At 49.2% G+C, this 14,512-nt stretch overlaps 1 pseudogene across 1 annotated transcript; it reads right to left on the bottom strand.

The window, feature by feature from the left end:
• Nucleotides 1–4,792: 4,792 nt before the first annotated feature.
• LOC126947409 (patr class I histocompatibility antigen, B-1 alpha chain-like) lies at nucleotides 4,793–13,915 on the bottom strand (annotated as a pseudogene). Its single transcript, XR_007723065.1, has 8 exons — nucleotides 13,622–13,915; nucleotides 13,222–13,491; nucleotides 12,703–12,978; nucleotides 11,831–12,106; nucleotides 11,612–11,728; nucleotides 11,138–11,170; nucleotides 10,949–10,995; nucleotides 4,793–4,876 (listed from the first exon to the last, which is right to left on the bottom strand). The product of XR_007723065.1 is annotated as a patr class I histocompatibility antigen, B-1 alpha chain-like (transcript).
• Nucleotides 13,916–14,512: the final 597 nt, after the last annotated feature.

The raw sequence follows: 14,512 nt of genomic DNA, 5'->3' as shown, positions 1-14,512 counted from the left end.
GGGGTCATAGTGGACATGAGGGTGGGCTGGTCTCCCTGCGTCTCACCTGTCACCAGGGACACAGACACATTCAGACGCCTTGACAGAAAGAGAAGTCAGAGGCCCTTGAAGTCTCAAAGAGGAGCCATGAACAAATCTTGCATCTCAGTCCCTCACAAGGAAGTCTTAGAAAAAAAATAGTCGTGAACAAATTCAAGTCAGTCATGGTAAGTGGTGACACTGAACAGCCCAACACATTGAAAAATTCCAAATCAAAGAATCTCCAGAACCCAATTGTGTCCCATCTACCCCAACTCCTCCTTCACTTCAGGCCCTCTAAGGTGTCACTTTTACAAGCCCTGAGGGACACATCAGAGCCCTGGGTACTGTCCCTGTTCGGGGTGGAAGAAAAACAAAATCTGGTCAGAGCTCACAGGTGATGTGACTAAAGGAGGAATTGTGGGGTGGGTGAGCTCCCCCATGGGCTCCTGTCTACACTATCCCAAGGATCTCAGAGATCACTCTCCCACCCCTACTACACTTACATGAAGCCTGAGCACGGCTGTCATCTGTGGAAAGAAAACAAACTGTGAGAGGCCAGAGAGGAGGCAGGGCCGTGAGATCCCAGAGGAGTTTCCAGAACTGTGACTGCAGACCCAGGTCAGGATCAGGAAACCCGAGGGAAGAGGATGTGCTGAAGCTGGACCAATTGTCCTCCTGAGGTCTGTCCTCAGCAGGGACCTTCCCCTGACTTGTGACTGCAGAGAGTCAGGTTCCCATGACCACAATCAAGGTGATATATTTGTCCTTCAATATCACAGGTGCTTTACAAAAGAGTAAGAGTTGACAGGGCATCTGAACAGGGTAAATGTGCATGGAGATGGTGCCTCACAACTGGCAGGAAATGAGCCAGCTTCCATCTGGGCTTGAAATCCACCAATGGAAGAAGAAAACTTGGAGCTCAACTCTTTCCTACCTGGGCTCTAGTTCTTCCACATCACAGCAGTGACCACAGCTCCGGGGACAACAGCACCAAGAACAGCCAGGACAGTAATGATGCCCACGATGGGGAATGTGGGCTGGGAGGATGGCCCTGAGAAAGAAGGCGAATGTGAGGGGCCCTGACCCTCATGCCTCAGCCCTGAGCCTGGTGAAGGGCTCCAGAAGGGCTTCTGCTTACCCTGGGAAGAGACATGACCCCTCATTCGTCTCCTTACCCCATCTCAGGGTGAGGGGCTCTGGCGGCTCCTCAGGCTGCACATGGCATGTGTATCTCTACTTCCCCCCAGAAGACACCACCACAGTTGCCTACTTCTGGAAGGTTCTGTACCCTGCAGGTCTGGTCCCCAGAAGTGTGCATCCTAAATTTGGTCCTCTCCATTCCTCTGTTGGGTCATTGTGATCTCCACAGGGTAGAAGCCCAGAGCCCAGCACCTCAGGGTGGCCTCATGGTCTGAGATGGGGTGGTGGGTCACACGTGTCTTTGGGGGATCTGAGGGGAAGAGTCAAAAAAAAATCAGGCACTTTGCATTCCCCATGGGACACGCCAGCAGCACCCGTATGACCATCCTGAGAATGGACGGGACACCCGGGGTGGGGAAGGGAGCACAGAACCCAGACACCAGCCTGGACACAGGCAGTGTCCAGGATAATCTCCTATTTCTTGGAAAGTTCTAGTCTCTGAGGCGGGAACAGAGATTTCTGGCCCTGGCCTGAGTGGAGACCGAGGGACTCAGAAGAGCTGGAATCAGACCAACAGATACACATTGAGTGTGAGGCAGATAACAAAGGCTGAGAGGAAAATTCCTGGTGCCCCAGGCTGCTGCGGGGTCAAAGGGGACAGCTGATCAGTATTCCAGGGATTGTCTTCCCCTCCTTTTCCTCAGAGACTTCATTCCTTAATTGTCCCAGAGTGCAGGGTGGGCCCTCAGTCATTCTCTGGTATAGGATCTGAAACCCAGGAGGAATCTTTTTCCTCAGGACAAGAGGGAGAGGGATGTTTTAGCGTTGGTCCCATTTCCTCCCCTTCTTTTTTTTTTTTTTTTTTTTTTTTTTTTTTACTGTTGTATGTTGGAAAGTGGGTCGGGGAGATCTGCATGTGCAGGTTTGTTACATATGATCAGGGCACCCATCAACTCGTCATTTACATCAGGTATAACTCCCAATGCCCCTGGTACCTGCGCACTGCAGCGTCTCCTTCCCATTCTTAAGGCCTTTGCTGAGCCGCTCTGGCCACCTTCCCTGCGGGTAGGTTTTCAGCAGCTCTGCATGTTCCTATGCCAGGGCATCTGAGCCACCTTGTCCTCTGGGGTCCAAGAGCACAGTTCCTGGTTTAGGACGAGGTAACTGGCGCCCTCCTAGGTTATGTTCATACTTGCGGAGGAGGCTCCAGTCCGGGTCCAGGTCGCAGCTGTGTATCCATTGAGGGTGTGAGACCGTGTCCCCGGGTGGGTGACAGCCCAGGCCGCTGAGCCCCGCCTCTACCCCGACCAACCCCCCAACCCCCAGGGATTTGGGCCTGAACTGAAAATAGAATCGGGTATGGGCGCTTGGGGCTCCTGTCGGGTCGAGGGTCTCCGCGGGTCCTGCAGCCTTGGGGTGGGTCTCCGATTGTGCTACAGTGGGTAGCACTCACAAAGCTAAGTTTTACTTTCCCAGACTATGTATCTGTAACTCTGGTCTGTTGTATTTTTAAGCTATCTTTACTTCATAGTCCTGAGTTTGTGTGTGCGAGTCCAGGACATCACAAGACAAAGCACAATGTGTTGCCATATATTGCAACCGGGAGCCTGTACAGAATTTAATCACCTCAAAATTGCAAGTGCTCAATGCAGCCAAAGTGCCCTTCACCAGTGCTCATGAACTGCCTTTGTTTATTTATTTGTTTATTTATTTCTAGGCAGGGTGTCACTCTGTTACCCTGGCTGGAGTACAGTGGCACGCTCATGACTCACTGAAGCCTCGACCTCCTGGGATCATGAGACCAATGCTCCTCCCTCAACCTCCCAAGTAACTGGCGCCACAGGCTTGTGCCACCACTCCTGGCTAATTTTTCTAAAAAATTATCTGTAGAGATGCGGTCTCCCTATGTTGCTATGGCTGGTCCTGAACTCCTGGGCTCAAGTAATCCTCAGCCTCCCACAACACTGGTATTACAGGCATGAGCCACAGTGGCTGACCATGCACCTGCCTATTTTTATGAATTATTCACATCTAAGCTATGTGCAGGTTTTATTGGGACACTTGGTATTCTTTTTTAACCTGTTTCACACAGGGAGTTAATTAGTTTTTACACAGTCCCACAGAATGTATTAAAGACCAAGGTGCAAGTAACACTGTGCCAAGTTCTGTGGATAAATGCATTAAAAATCTATAAAACACTATGTTTAAATCTGAGAATTCCACTGCTTTAGAATTCTTTCTCTCTCTTCCTTTACCTCACCTCCTGCTTCTCCAGCCCTTCTCTCTGTCCCTGTCATCCCTCAGGCCCTCCTCTCCCCTTAGTATCTACCACCGTCTCACTACTGAATTGTGGCCCTAGCTCTGTCCCCTCTCCTGCTGCTCATGACTGTTCCCCCCACAGTGGTCAGCAGTCCTGCTGATGTGAGTCAGATTGTGTCATTTCTTCACTTAATACCCTCCAATGGCTCCATCTCACTCTCAAGAAGCCTCTAGAATGGAAAGCACAAGCACAGGGTCTTTGGGTTGTTTTGATCAAAGTTGTGTCTACAGAATATAAAAGCATATCTGCCACATAGTAGGCACTAAGTTAATTTTTGTTGAATGAATGAATGAAATATGATTGTGTTAAAAATTGTATCACACAAAAATCACAAAATGAAAAATGCAAAGCAAGTTAGCGAACATTTGGTTTCATGCAGCTACTGTGCATATCAGTTCATAAATTCATTCCAGTGGAGAACATGTCATATGTTTAGCTGTTGAATCTGTTTATTTATTTTCTATTAGTACATAACCAATTACCACAAACTTAGTGGCTTAAAACAGCGCCCATTTATTTGTCTACATTTCCTTCATCAGAAATCCAGGCCTAGTGTGACAGATTCTTTGTTCAGGGTTTCGCAAAGCTGTACCCTCATCTTAAGATTGAGATTCTCCCCCAAGCTTATATAGAGCTCATTGGCAGAATTCGATTTCTCGCAATTGTAGGACTAAGGTTCCTGTTTCCTTTGGGCTATCAGAGTAGACAGTGGGGAGAGTTTCTAATTCCTATTGGCCACCAGTGTTCTTTCCCCATGATCCCTCCATTTTCAAAGCCCACAGTGGAGGAAACCCCTCACACTGAACCCCTCTCACACTGTGAGTCTCTGTTCTCAGGAAGAACCCAGTCCTTTTCAGAGCTTACCTGATTAGAACAGTCCAAGCAGGATAATCCCCATCTTCAAGTCAACTGACTGGGGACCTGAAATCTATCTGCAAAACCCCTTCACAGCAGCACCTGCATTAGTGTCAACTGAGTAACTGGGGTAACATGAGTAACCAAGGGTGGTTATTGGGGTGTCATCATAAAATCAGCCTAGCATAGCCTGGATCTTCCTTTTGTGTTTAAATAGAACATACAAATTGGAGGTCAAAAAATAGGTCACTGTTCATGATAATAAAATATATCTCATATAGCCATGGACAGTTTTTCTTAAATATTAAAAGCAAATGACATGTTTGATATCTTATCACGAATTTAGAGCAAATGAAAAAGTTCAATGACAAGTCACCTCAAACTTAGCAGCTCAAATCAACAAATATTTATCACCTCCCACAGTTTCCAATGGTCAGGAATCCAGGAGAGGTTTCTCTGTGAGCTTCGGACTCAGGGCCTCTCACCAAGTTGCAGTCTAGTTGTCATCCAGGGCTGAATCATCTGAGGGCTCAGATGGGCCTGGGGATTCACAAGACACAAGAATCTCTCACATGGCTGTTGGAAGAGGCTTCAGGTTCTTCTTGTCTGGTCCCAGGAGGCCTCACTCCTAGTCACATGGACCTTTCCACAGGCCTGCTTATGACACAGCAGCCAGCTTCCCCCAGGGCTCATGATCCCAGAGAAAGAGAGAACCAAAGTAGAAGCTGCAGTGAATCTGGTGTTCTACACCCAGAGTCACAGATTATTATGTCAGCATTACTCTATCAGTTAGAAGCGAGTCATTAAGTCCAGGCCACACTCACAGGGAGGGAATGAAGCTGCACCTCTGGAAAGGAGGAGAATCAAAGAATTTATATGCATGTTAACAGCAAAATTAACATTATTGTTTCAGGATTTTGTAAATCAAATACTTCTTGTATCTGACTAATTTTCTTTAATAGCTTAAAATTCTTTTTTGTAATGATTAAAAATTTGAGACAGAGAAAGGAGATACAACAATGTCTCAGATTTTTTTGCAAATGCCTTTAATATTAATGTTCTCTTTGATGAGTTGCAACAAAGTTAAGGAAAATACAGTAGCTAGATCAAAGCATCCCAAGACTTTGATGCCATGAAATAATGCCTTTAAAATCATAACTACCTTCGTTTTTCTTCAGAAGTTTCTAATTCAGTTTAAGAATGGCCAAAATGCAAATTTTCTTACTCAAGCATCTACAAAAATATTTGCCTAATCAGGGTGCTTTGCAGTTAGAAAATTGTGAGTCTCACATCTTTGCCTGTGTAACTAGCTTAGTTAGCATCATGACAGTGATTTGGTCTGATGTGGTAGATGGAAATGGTTAACTTCAATCTAGGAACAAGATTTTTCAGTAACTGGCTATTCAGTGAGCATCCTATGATCAGTTTAACATCTTTCACTGTGTTTTTTAATTAGATGTGACAGAAATGATTTGGACTCCAGTATGATTCTGAAAAACACTGTTATTTTGTGCTTCTAAAAGCAGCTCTTTTGTGTTTTCCCTTCTTATTGCTATTTTATTATTTTGCTCAACAATGCTTTTTCTCTATTCTGTAAAAGTTTAATTCACTTGTATGTGTGGTAACACATGAGTAACATATCAAATTCTCAAATTCTTTGCAAGATACAATTGCCTTGCACATCAAATTGAACATTGTATATCAGAAAATGTAGAGAGTTGCCAATTAGCCAAGGATCAAATGACCTATTTCTAGCCAAGGCTATTTTTCATGTTTTTCATGGCATCCTGGTCCTCTCTGTTATATGGCTCCTTACAATTGGCTGTGGCTTGTTTTTGTTGTTGTGGTTGTTGTTTGTTTGTTTGTTTTGAGATGGAGTATGGCTCTGTTGCCCAGGCTGGAGTGCAGTGGCACGATCTCAGCTCACTGCAACCTCTGCCTTCCGGGTTCAAGCAATTCTCCTGCCTCAACCTTATGAGTAGCTGGGATTACAGGCACCCACCAACACATCCAGCTAATTTTTGTATTTTTAGTAGAGACGAGGTTTCACCACGCTGGTCAGGCTGGTCTCGAAATCCTGATCTCGTGATCTGCCAGCCTCCAGTTTGACCTGTTTTTTTTTTTTTTTTTTTAACTTCACCGTACAAAGAACTCACACTCGATGTATTCTTCTGTGATGCATGTTGTGTGTAGGAGAGTTATCTCTGATGCAGCATGGTGTTTTTCCTTTTAATTCTTTTTTTTTTTTTTTTTTTTTTTTTTGAGATGGAGTTTCGCTCTTGTTGCCCAGGCTGGAGTGCAGGGACACCATCTCACCTCACTTCTCAAAGTGCTGGGATCACAGACGTTAGCCACCATGCCCAGCCAGCTGCGGCTTTGTTTTACCAGGAGTAGTTATTGCTAAGGATCCTTGTGATGAACTTTGATGTTTTCTTTTCTCTTTCATTTCCTTTTTTTTTTTTTTTTTTTTTTTTTTTTTGAGACGGAGTCTTGCTCTGTCGCCCGGGCTGGAGTGCAGTGGCGGGATCTCAGCTCACTGCAAGCTCCACCTCCCGGGTTCACGCCATTCTCCTGCCTCAGCCTCCCGAGTAGCTGGGACTATAGGCGCCCGCCACCTCGCCCGGCTAGTTTTTTTTTGTATTTTTTAGTAGAGACGGGGTTTCACCGTGTTAGCCAGGATGGTCTCGATCTCCTGACCTCGTGATCCACCCGTCTCGGCCTCTCCCAAAGTGCTGGGATTACAGGCTTGAGCCACCGCGATCGGCCTTCTCTTTCATTTCCAAATAATCAATCAGGAAAGGCACACAAGGTGCATTTTGAAAAATGCCACTATTGTTTTTTTTTTTTTTGGGCCAGGAGCGGTGGTTCATACCTGTAATCTCAGAAATTTCATAGGCTGAAGTGGGTGGATCATCTGAGGTCAGGAGTTTGAGAGCAGCCTGGTCAACATGGTGAAACCCGTCTCTACCAAAAATAGAAAAATTAGCCAGGAGTGGTGGTGTGTGCCTGTAATCCCAGCTACTTGGGATGCTGAGGCAGGAAAATCCCTTTAACCCAGGAGGCAGAGGTTGCAGTGAGCTGAGATTGCGCCACTGCGCTCCAGCCTAGGCAACAAGAGCAAGACTCAAAATAAATAAATAAATAAAGTTTTATGATCAAGTAGCTAAGTACCTGGGCATCCCCTCCTGGCATAAGAAACAGAACCTATGAAGCCACCCTAGACTGTTGTCAAATCCTATCCCCCAAAAGGAACCTATCTCTTGAGTCTTGTATTTACTATTCCTTTGCATTTTCACTAAAGATGTTTACAATAAGTATATATATACCCAAATCACAGTTTGAATGTTTTTTTAACTTCCACATACAGAGAACTCACACTCTATGTATTCTTCTGTGATGCACGTTATGTGTAGGAGTGTTATCGCTGATGCAGGAGGCTGCTTTTCCATTTAGTTGTTTTTTTTTTTTTTTTTTTAGATGGAGTTTTGCTCTTGTTGCCCAGGCTGGAGTGCAGGGGCGCAATCTCAGCTCACTTGATCTCAGCTGCTTGGATGAGCTCCATCCTGCATCTTTCCCTGTCACCCCCAGCACCAAGGATCTGAGGGATGGTGACTGACTGCACCACAGCCTGGGTCTGCTGCAGTATCCTTTCTTGTCCAGGCCCCACTCAAAGCTGGCCTCCTATATTACCCAGAGAGTGGGCCAAAGCAATATACTTAGATGTGGAATGCGGTGTTGCCAGAACGCAGAGAGGATCACCAGGTAGTGTGCGTCCTTCCTTCTGGTGAGGATGCAAGATGCAAGTGTGTCTTTTACTTTGCAGGGGAGAGCCCTGCATGCCTGTAATCACTGGACCCATAATACTTCACTGCAGTGGCCACTCTTGAAACTCTCTAAGGTTTATCTTCACCTTCTGTAGTGCACATGTTTTGCCAAGGAATTCAGTGTACTCTCCTCTTCTTGCTCATCCATCTTGATTTATGTGATATTGCCAATGAAATGAACAGATTTAGTATTCTGCGAGATATCTGATTTTTCCAGATCTCTGAAGGTGATATTTATAGAAGGTTGAGGAGTTACGGTAGCCCTGAGGCAAGCTATCAATAAATGTATTAAAAATCCCATGTGAATGTGAATCATTCCATATCCATTTTCTAAATGGAATGGAAAGAATGCACTCACCAAATGCATGGCTGCCTGCCATGTGCCTGAGGCATTATCAATCTCCCCAAGTAGTGATATCCAGCTGCAATCAGGGCTCCTACTTGGTCAAGTCTGGAGTAATTCCATTCATTCTTGATCCATATCAGGCTTCTCCAGGGACAGATGGCTGAATTATATGGAGATAATAGGCAACCCCAACATCACCCCATCCTTCAGATCTCTAATGGCAGTGCTACCCCTACAGTAACCTTCACAAGTCCCACCTGGGGCACAATATTGCTTCTGGCTAGGCTGGGACGAGGGAAGTTGTAGAGGATTCCCTTTGGGCTTCAGCACAATGAGAGCCCTTACTCTCCAGACTAGGGACGCAGTGTGGGGGTGACCAAAGTTGCCAGTGCATGAAGGCCAATTATGCATGTGGGGAATGGGGAGATAACCAGGACTGGGTTTATGGACCCAGTGGTCCCACTGTGGGCCACAGTGTGTCCAGGTTTATTTCCTGGTCTCCTTAAGCCCCACTGTGGATTCTGAATCTAAAGCTTGACTGAAGTCTAGGAATTGAGACTGGGATCATGACTTTGCATTTGGTCAAACACCCTCAGCCTCCTGCTCCTCAATTCTTGCATTCTCATCATAGATATGAAGCAGTGCCCTCGCTGGCCGCCCATCTGTTCTGACCCTGGGACACCACCTTTTATTAACCTTCCCCACAACTCCTTGAGGGCAGAGCCCCCTTGGCTGCTACTCTGGGTTCTCACAGTAACCGTGCCCTCTATCTTTTGCAGGTCACTGCAAAGGAGGGTTCCTAAAGCATTCACTCCTGATCCTGAGGGAGGCGGGTGCACCCACTCCAGGTCTCAGGTCCGCCACAGAGAATCAAAAACTCCTCACACTCAAAACTGTCCTGGGCCACATTCAGCCCACGAGCCGTGGGTTGGACAAGCTTGCATCTAGAATGTATGTACCACAACGCCAGAAATTTTTCTGTTTTTACTTTAGTGATGCTTTCTAAATGCAAAAGCAGTCATATCCCTAGCAGACAACAAATGTCAGTGGAATGAATGATCACTGTAGAGCATCTCTCTATTCTAAAGGCAGTATCTTTATTAATGTAGCCTCAGGGCAAATGCTGTTTTGTGGCAGCTAAAGAACAACATCATTTCACGTGGACATCGATGACGCCAGTGCTTTTCTCACCAGGGCTGCTTGTGCGTCCTCCCTTCCTTCCCCCTCCTCCCACACCAACCCTCCTGCACACTGCAGCACACAACCATATTTTTCTCTTCAGGAACAATAACCCTAGCCTTATGGGTACAATTTTCCAACCACATATGAATCTAAATTAGACTCTGCTTTATACATCCATGAGTTTGGATTGGAGCCAGCGCTAGGATTACTACAACTCAGGGCAGGAAGATGAGTGGGACAGCAGAAGAGGAGCTCCAACAGAAGGTTACCTGTGATGAGAAACTAGGGGACCCATCCTCTCTGCAAATTTCAGAATCTGGTTCCTTTAAAACGATTGGAGACAAGATGGAAAATACAATCCAGGAAAGAGCCCTGGGAGGAGGGCAAGATCTGGACAGGTCTGAAAATTTATCTCTTGATACCACAAGGAGATTTGTATGCAGGGACCGCCCTAGGTGACATCCAACTCCCTGTGATCACAGGTCTTGGTGGGACAAGGTTCTACTGAAGGGCCAAGGACAATAAAGGAGCAAAGATGACTCAGCCAAGCAGTGACCACATAAAGCCCGTGGTGGCTGGAACACAAACTGGGCACAGCCCCATCTACTCTCCTCCCCTGCAACAAATCAGCACAAGAAACACGTGGACTCTGGAAGGTTCTCATGTCTTCCATTTATTTTGTCTCTCAAATTTCAGGAATCTTCTCCTTTAATTAACTCATCATAACCTCTCATGGCAAGAATTTGAAAAAGTAAATTTATACTCAGGTTCTAATTGTAATAGGGAAGGAAGAAGATACAGCTCAGTGCACCATGAAGTTGAGACAGAGATAGAGACATCCCATAGAGACACCCCAGCCCCACCTCCCTGGAACAGGAAAGATAAATGGGGAAGGAACACAGGTCAGCCTGGGGAAGAGGGTCATGGTGGACACGGGGGTGGGGTGTTCTCCCCACCTCCTCACATTATGCCTACAGGAACACAGACACATTCAGGTGCCTTTGCAGAAAGAAAGTCAGGGTTCTTCAAGTCACAAAGAGAAGGCGTGAACAAATCTTGCCTCTCAGTCCCACACAAGGCAGCTGTCTCACACTATAGAAAAAATATTCATGAAAAAATTCACATCCGTCACAGTGAGGAGTGACACTTTAAACATTCCATCACATGCTCAATACATCCAAGTCAAAGAAACCCCACAGCACAGCTGCGTCCACTGTTCCCCCCAACACCCCACACACATCAGGCCCCCCAGGGTCTCACCTTTAAAGCCGTGAGAGACACATCAGAACCTTGGGCACTGTCACTGCCTGGAGTAGAACAAAAACAGGACCTGGTCAGATCCCTCTGGAGATGTGGCTAGAGGAGGAACTGTGGGGTTAGTGAGCTCCCCCATGGGCTCCCAACCACAATATCCCAAGGATCTCAGGGATCAGCCTCCTTCATACTTACTTGCAGCCTGAGAGTAGCTCCCGCCTTATCTATCTATGGGAAGAAAATGTCCTGTGAGATATCAGAAAGGAGTCAGGGCCATAAGGTCCTACAGGAATCTCCTAGTCTTGGACCCCAGAGAAGTTTCCAGAAATGTGTGATTGCAGACCCAGGGCAGGATCAGGAAACATGAAGAAAGCAGGTGTGGGTCCTGGACCAATTGCCCTCCTGAGGTCTGTCCTCAGCAGGGACCTTCCCTTGTGACTTGTGACTGCTGGGATCAGGTCCCATCACCATAATCAAGGTGATCTATCTGTCCTTCATTGTAACAGGTGCTTTACAAAGAGTAGGTGCTGGCACACAGGGCCCAGGCTGGGTCAGCCCATGAGTGTGGATGGTGCTTCCCAGTAACCAGACAGGGTACACTTCTACCTGGGGCTTGAAACCCTCAGTGAGACAAGAAATCCCAGACCCCACTCCTCACCCCTTCCTCACCTGAGCTCTTCCTCCTCCACATCACAGCAGCAACCACAGCTCCAGTGACCACAGTTCCAAGGAGAACCAGGCCAGCAATGATGCCCACGATGGGGATGGTGGACTGGGAAGACGGCTCTGGGAAAAGAGGGGAAGGTGAGGGGTCCTGACCCTGCTAAAGGTCTCCAGAGAGGCTCCGGCTTTCCCTAAGAGACATGACACCCCCATCTCCCTCTTTACCCCATCTCAAGGTGAGGGGCTTGGGCAGACCCTCATGTTGCACATGACAGGTGTATCTCTGCTCCTCTCCAGAAGGCACCACCACAGCCGCCCACTTCTGGAAGGTTCCATCCCCTGTAGGCCTGGTCTCCACGAGCTCTGTGTCCTCAGTTTGTTCCTCTCCATCCCGCTGCCAGGTCAGTGTGATCTCCGCAGGGTAGAAGCCCAGGGCCCAGCACCTCAGGGTGGCCTCGTAGTCAGAGACGGGGTGGTGGGTCACATGTGTCTTGGGGGGGTCTGATGGGAAGAGTCAGAAAATTCAGTCATTTTGCATCTGTCATGGGACACTCCACCAGCACACATGTGACCATCTTGAGAATGGACAGGACACCTGGGGTGGGGAAGGGAGCACAGAACCCAGACACCATCCTGGACACAGGCACCTGGGAGAATCTCCTATTCCGTGGAAAATTCTATTCCCTGAGGAAGGAACAGTGACTTCTGGTCCTGACCTGAGTGGAGGCTGAGGGACTCAGAGGAGCTGGACTCAGACCCCCACACACATTGAGTGTGAAGCAGAGAACAGGGCCTGAGAGGAAAAGTCACGGGGCCCAAGGCTGCTGCCGGTGTCAAACGGAACCCCTGATCAGTATTCGAGGGATCGTCTTCCCTTCATTCCCTCAGAGATTTTATCCTTAATTGTGTCAGAGAGCAGGGCGGACCCTCAGAGTCACTCTCTGGTACAGGATCTGGAAACCCAGGAGGATTCCTCTCCCTCAGGACCAGTGGGAGGGCGATATTCTAGTGTTGGTCCCATTTGTCTCCCCTCCTTGTGGGAGGCCAGCCCGGGAGATCCACAGGCGATCAGGGAGGCGCCCCGTGGCCCCTGGTACCCGCGCGCTGCAGCGTCTCCTTCCCGTTCTCCAGGTATCTGCGGAGCCACTCCAGGCACTTGCCCTCCAGGTAGGTTCTGTGCTGCTCCGCCGCACCCGCCGCCTCCCACTTGCGCTGGGTGTTCTGAGCCGCCATGTCCGCGGCCGTCCAGGAGCGCAGGTCCTCGTTCAGGGCGATGTAATCCCTGCCGTCGTAGGCGAACTGTTCATACCCGCGGAGGAGGCGCCCGTCGGGCCCCAGGTCGCAGCCGTACATCTTCTGGATGGTGTGAGACCCTGGCCCCGCCCCCGCGGTCAGCCCCGCCCACCGAGCCCCGCCCCGCCCCGACCAACCCGCGGGGATTTTGGCCCAAACTAAAAAGGAAATCGGGTAAAGGCGCCTGGGGCTCTCCCGGGTCAAGGGTCCCCGGGTCCCGCGGCTTCGGGATGGATCTGGGACCCAGAGACTCGGGGCCACCAGGGCTGTCCGTGGGGGATGGGGAGGGGTCGTGACCTGCGCCCCGGGCCGGGGTCACTCACCGGCCTCGCTCTGGTTGTAGTAGCGGAGCGCGGTCCGCAGGTTCCCTCGGTAGGTCTGTGTCGCGGTCTTCATGTTCTGTGTCTCCCGGTCCCAATACTCTGGACCCTCCTGCTCCACCCACGGCGCCCGCGGCTCCATCCTCGGACTCTCGGCGTCGCTGTCGAACCGCACGAACTGCGTGTCGTCCACGTAGCCCACGGCGATGAAGCGGGGCTCCCAGCGGCCGGGCCGGGACACGGCGGTGTAGAAATACCTCATGGAGTGGGAGCCTGGGGGCGAGGAGAGGCTGAGACCCGCCCGACCCTCCTCCCCGCGCGGCTCCCCGGGTCCTGCGCCCCCGCCGGGCGGGCCCCTCGCTGCTCCCGGCAGAGGCCGTTTCCCTCCCGACCCCGCACTCACCCGCCCGGGTCTGGGTCAGGGCCAGGACCCCTGAGAGCACCAGGAGGAGGGTTCGGGGCGCCATGACCGCCATCCTCGGCGTCTGCGGAGAATCTGAGTCCTGGTGGGTGAGTGGGGACTTTAGAACCGGGACCGTGGCGACGCTGATTGGCGTCTCTAGAAACCCGACACCCAATGGGAGTGAGAACGGGGTCCGCGTCGTGAGTATTCCGGAAGAAGGACACGACGCAGGTTGTCAGAAGAAGAGAAACTGCGGAGATGGGGAATCCCCAACGCTGGGACTCCCCAATCCATACACCGCCTTCGGGGCCTGAGACCCTGAGAGCCACACCTGGGGCCCTGGGACTTCGCCCTGACCCCGCTCCTCCTGTGCCAAGCGCTCTGTCTCACTGTTTCCCTGAGTCTTGGCCCAGGAGCTGTCTGAGAAACCAGGGAGAACCCCTGGGCATGGGCCCCGTCACTCTCCCTTCACTTTTCATCCCGGAATCTCCATCCCTGAACTGGACTCCCTGCCTCCCACTCCTTACCTATCCCCTTGCACTCTTCTAGAAGAAAACTCACCCCACGGAGCTTTGTGCCAGAGACTGAGCTTACTCTGGGAATGAAGGTATAGAGACTTTTTTTTTTTTGTTTTTTGGTTGTTGTTGTTTTTCTTTTTAAATCTGGAAAAGTTGCGCCTGAGTGCATGAGACAGAATAGAGATCAGTTTGCTGTTTGTTTATTAAATACATTGGGTTGTAGAATCTTGGTAACCCCCGAATGATCAGGAATCTAATCGGTAAAAAATGTGACTTTGGCCCCTTGATTTATAGATGTGTCCGAAAGCGTTACAACAGGACTCACAAAGCTCCTAAATTTCACTTTCGCAAACAATGTATCTGTGACTCCCGC

This window comes from Macaca thibetana, unplaced genomic scaffold (assembly GCF_024542745.1).
Source record: "Macaca thibetana thibetana isolate TM-01 unplaced genomic scaffold, ASM2454274v1 unplaced_scaffolds243, whole genome shotgun sequence".
Classification (NCBI taxonomy): Eukaryota; Metazoa; Chordata; class Mammalia; order Primates; family Cercopithecidae; genus Macaca; species Macaca thibetana.
Note: the sequence above shows the minus strand (reverse complement) of the source record. Positions and strands in the feature narration are given on the sequence as shown.